The sequence below is a fragment of the Cyprinodon variegatus genome, unplaced genomic scaffold (genome assembly GCF_000732505.1).
Source record: "Cyprinodon variegatus isolate N-32 unplaced genomic scaffold, C_variegatus-1.0 Scaffold305, whole genome shotgun sequence".
Lineage (NCBI taxonomy): Eukaryota > Metazoa > Chordata > Actinopteri > Cyprinodontiformes > Cyprinodontidae > Cyprinodon > Cyprinodon variegatus.
The window spans coordinates 122,520-127,909 of record NW_015150758.1 but is presented as its reverse complement, the minus strand read 5'-3'; the positions used below and the strand labels follow the sequence as shown (position 1 = coordinate 127,909).

At 38.4% G+C, this 5,390-nt stretch overlaps 1 protein-coding gene across 1 annotated transcript in view; it reads right to left on the bottom strand.

The window, feature by feature from the left end:
• cbfa2t2 (core-binding factor, runt domain, alpha subunit 2; translocated to, 2) overlaps positions 1 to 4,841 on the bottom strand; it is a 23,005-nt gene extending 18,164 nt beyond the window's left edge. The window contains exon 1 of the mRNA XM_015384152.1: positions 4,403 to 4,841. The gene's annotated coding sequence lies outside the window, so the exon portion shown is untranslated. The remainder of the gene's footprint in view (positions 1 to 4,402) is intronic.
• Between the last annotated feature and the right edge of the window lie 549 nt (positions 4,842 to 5,390).

Sequence of the window (5,390 nt, the reverse complement as noted above, 5' to 3'; positions counted from 1 at the left end):
TTGGATAAAACCCAATGTCAACACTGGGAGGAAGGCAAGCTATGGGGAGGTGGCAAGGTTACCAGTGAGAGGAAAGTAAAAAAAAAAAGATGTATTTGAAAAAGAAATATCCCTGAAATAAATTCCTCCCAAGTCCTTTGACAGAGTAATGGTGGGAGAAGCCCTTGCATAACCTCTTTCCTCAGTGAGATAATTACAAAAACATTGCTGTAATCCAGCATGCCACATAGGGTAAAAGAAAAAGACCGATGGATGGAAATGTACTTAGTGGCAAACTGAAAAAGAAAACGAAAGAGGGAACGGCAAGGCAGACAGACGCTGTCCATAAAACGGAGAATGAGCAATAAAAAGAGGTTTGGTGAAGTGATGCTGGAGGGAGTAGGAGGTTTGGCAGATGTTGGATGCACAGTGTCCACGTGGATGTGAAGTCATGTAGCTGGTTCTGGAATGACAGGATGGGATCTGGAGGTTCCACCACACTAAATCTGTACTTTGCTAACTTTCATTTGCAACGCATAGACTAAACATTTAATATTTTACAACACAGAAAATTACTTTTCTTAAGAAATTATGGAAATATCTTACTCAAAAATATGCTTTAGTACAATAACTTTTAAATTAAGTTTCAGATTAAACATACCACAAAATATTGTATTGGGTTTAAGAGCCATATTATTAGTGGGTCCATTTTAACTATAAAGCTTTAAAACTTCAAACAAACAAAAATAATAATAGAAATAATAAACAAAAAACATGAATAACTTTACTTATAATATTTAACATTGGAACGGTCAAAATCACCTCAATTTGTATCATTCTATTAACATTTTAATGAATGGAGAGACCAACAGAGCAACATTTTTTAGCAAGTTTATCTTAATTTTTTTTATGTTAGAACATTTCTCTCATTAAAGACATTGTTTAATTAATAAAAAAAATAAAAGATCCAGTTTCCAATTATTAATATGTCAAATACGAGTGAAACTAAAAAGAATAAAAAAGCTGAAAATAGAGTAAATTTAACAGTAGTTGGGTTATTCATCAAATGATATAGACTAATACGCCCTGTCTAATGCAAGTCTGAGACATGTACACACACTGATCACCAATGCAAACAACAAAGCTCTCAGACCTATTACAGTAGATCATCCCTCCATCTGGACAGCATTTGTTGTCTATGACTGGTTAGCACCTGATTAGTGAATATCCTTTGTTCTGATGAAGAAGTGAAAAAAAAACAATGAGCTGAAACATTTAGGCCTGACAAAAAAAGGTTTGCCTTACTGACCCTTCTCTTCTGCACATTTGAGATACATAAAAAAATAAACATATATTTAATAAGCTGATATACGTAATCATGTCTCTAGATGATTGGGGGTAAGTGTTACCTTTATCTTATAAGCCCAGACAATAATTCTACACTGCAGCTTTTCCTCTAAAGCCATAGTAATACATAAGCGCACTGTTTAAGTCTGCAACAAAATCAATAAAACTAAGTGCAAGTCCCAAACAGAGGAAACAGAGCTAAAGATGGAGCTATCCTGTACTAAACCAGGTGTGACAGGGTTTAGGAGCCAAGTTGACTAACTTGGCAAAGGGCCAAGCAGATGTTATCACCACGTACCATATTGGAGACTTTTCAAATTTTCATTTGTGCAGGAAGAATGTTCTAAAAAGCAAATCTACATAACTGGACTTAAACAGAGAAACAATCCTGATTCAACACTCTACAGCTTTGGTGATGCAATGAATTAAAGCCAGGCAAAATAGCACAGTTGGTTCGGAGAGTACATCAACAAAGCTGTGGGGAAGCTCAGAGCCCAGCTGCATGGAAGAGCAGAGCTCAACAGCCTCTCAGAGAGACAGATAAGTAAAACAAAGAGGCCAGCTGTGCTTAGAACAATGCGAAGAAAAAGACGCCGAAAACAGTGGAGGATGAGTCTGTTTGTGTTGTATATGAGTTTAGGTGCAAATGCTTCATAATGTTGGAGGTTGCATGCAATTTCTTTGTTTATGTCGCAAAAACACATCCATAGAAGCAAAGCACTAAAGCAAGAGAACACAGAATTTTAGGGAACACATACGCTTTATTTTTTTAATGCTGTCTCAATTCATAGAAGGCAGTTAATGAAATTTAATCTTTTCATGTCCAGGCTTCCTCATGATGACATGGGTAGAAAGAAGATTGGAGAATATTTAACTCTATTCATGGAAGCAATTCATTAAAAAAGACAACACAATATCTTCTCTGCCAAAGTACAGTTTTTTTTTTTTTTTTTATATATATATTTTATTTATTTTGTTGTTCCAAGCATGGAACTTTGTATTATTGAAGTTGTGTTTCCCCCAAAACAGTATCCTATTGCTAATAATTTTATACACCCTTCAAGAATAAAACTCTATTACAATATTCTGTTGATGGCAATGTAGAAATTCATAGAGTGTAGCCAATAGATTAAAAGAGAAACAGAGCTGTACCTGCCAAAATCCCATTATATTAGAGTTTTAACCAGATTCTTGACTGATTTGATCAATATAGGAATGATCTAAAGCCTGTCACAGCTCCTGTTAAAAACTGATTTTAGAGCCTTTTAAGCTTTTTAAACCATACAAAACCAGCGAATAAAGGATATTGAAAGGAAAGTGAAAAAGATATTTAAAGAGGCTGCACCATCAGATGGAGGACTGACTGTCTGAGATGCATTTCTGCATACTAACCAACACACATTTTTTTCAAAAAGGTTGACAGCTGATAAAACCATCTTTTAAATCACCTCTATGTGAGAAGTCTATGAAAAGAATACAGACTTTAACCCTGGATAAACTTTAAAATACACAACCGCTCACTGAGCCCTGGGGCAAGATATCACCGCCCTTGCCAATGGAACTAATAGAGCACTTCCTGCAGCAAACTCTACAAGCAGCTGCTGTGTTCTGTGTGAGTACATGATGAAACAGACTGGGGCTATATGATGAATTCTTTAGAGCAACCGGGCAGAGGCCATTGTGTTCTTATTCCCACTTTATTCCGTCAAATTTAGCGGAGAATCCCACAACTGGGGAACAGGTCAAAAAGATAAAACATACCAGAAAAAAGGTGAAGAAAGTTATATGACAAGTAACCTTGCAGTCTCAGCAGACACAATGTCTGCAGTACACCTGGTTCACACATGGAGAAACACTCACACTTTAACAAAAACATGTGCTTATCATGGGTTAGATAAGAAACTTCAAAGCAATGCAAATCAAAAACACAAGCTACAGCAGCCTGCATTAAGTTATGTTTGGTACAATAATGTTTCTGAATTAAAAAAAAAAACAACAAACTAACTGGAATGGTCTCTTTACAAACCCACATGTGACTTACCTAGATGCAGCACAGAGACTGTTGTCAAGATTATGATGAAGTCCAGAAAACCAGACAGGGGTTTCTGCTCTGAGGCTGTGCAGTCGACAGTTAGTCGCTCCTATCTCCCTGATGGCCTGGCCAAGCCTTAAGTGACACTGGCCAGGTCTCCTTTCTTTTCTCTCCCTGTTTCTTCTTCACAACATCCATGTCAGACCACACTCAGAAAACAGCAACATGACTTATTTTGCAGAAACCTGTACCTAGGCAACGCTGAGAAAACAGGGGTGTAACACTCCTTCTTTCTCCTAAAACACACTTATATCAAGCCTCCATCTTTAGACACAGCATGAAAGTTATACAGACTCTCATGCAGTATCCCTCCTCTTCCCATATGTCCGGTTTACCATACAACAGATGCACATGTCTTTTTTATACTTTCTTCTGCTTTGCTTGCCAAGTGGAAAAATGAATTGCTTTCTGGGTAAATGAGAGCTAAAGAATAGGCTGATCACAGATTTAGATTACATTAAATGTTTTTAAATGAAAATAAAATCAAGGATATTAAAGAAAGAAACAAAACAGGGAATATTTTTCTTCACAAATGCATGAAAATGCCGCTGTTTGTCCCTCTAAGAATTTGAATAGTTTTCTTGAAATCTTTCCAGATAAAATAGTGAAAATGTCTTACTGTCCGTCCTAATTTACAATCAAGTTCAGTGTAACAAATTAGCCTGAACTACAAAAAAAAATGGAATTTTATTACATGGTTATTAATATGGACCATATGGAAGGAAAAGCTGTGCACAATTTCAGAAAGCCTCCCTCATACCTGAGTCGACAAGGATGAAGAGATAAAGAGGAGAGGATGATGTACCATCTGTACAGTACAGAGCAGCTTTAGGAATTAGGACTAAACACACAGACACACACACATGCACACAAAGTGAACTGTTTGCCAGACAGTACACTCTCACTGATCCTGCTGAGACATATACTGACATTACAAATACACCTTTTAGCAACACCAAAGTAATCTTCAATATTTGCTCCTACCTCCACTCTAGTAGAGTCCGCTCTTCAGTTCTTGAAGAAAGTCAACTGCAGTGACACAGTTTTGCTTTCTGGTCCTCTGCTTTTTGTCCTCCTTTGTGACTCCACGCCTTCATATGTCAGGCATGTGTTTGCATTCCCACATATGTGAGCTCCAGCGCAGCGAAGGCCAAAGCCAGAGACACAGATGGTACCCAGATGGAGATGGATAGCTGAGCAGCCCAGAAGACAGCACTTAACAAATTCAAATAATATTGCCTACTTCCCTCTTCTCCTTGAGGTTTTCATAGGTCTAATGTGAAGCGTTCTGTCACTGTCTATCTCTGTTTCTCAGTCTGCTGGACTAAAGTCACTCTCTCTGATGGAGTCCCTGAATATGCCTCCTCTCTCAGCTGGCTCACTCAAGCTCTGAGCTTCCTACTCTCTCACTCTCTGCCTTTCAGCTCAGGCTCCTCCTCAGTTTTCCCACATGCTGTTCTCTTCTCTCTTTCATGGGTCGAGTGCTCAAGCTACGTCACAAACTGCCTCCCTCTGAGCCCCACCTCCCACTCTCCACATGGATTCTGGCCAATCCTCCAGTGCAGACCGGCCCCATTCAACTTGCATTCACCGGCAATGGACCCTACAATTAACATAACTAATTGCTTTGGCACATAAAGGCTAAACAACAGTCTGTGCCAAAAGAAGACAATCATAAGTGTGTGTGTGTGCATCTGCATCTGCGTTAAGGCAAGTCTTTCATAGTTTTGTTGCCTGCCAGCCTCCCCTCTACACTATTGAGAAAAGTACGGATCTCCCTTTAAAGAGTTTTTATGCCAGAAACGCCACCTCCTCTTCTTAAGATGAAGTTTGCTTTTGTCTATTTAATGCAGCCAGCTCCGCTTTGAATCGCCAGTCAATGAAAAGGGGAGACACTTGAGGAGTGTGAAAGCGTTATTCTGCTCAATATCCACTACTCTCTGTCTTTACTAAGTTAAACCTAAATTACCAA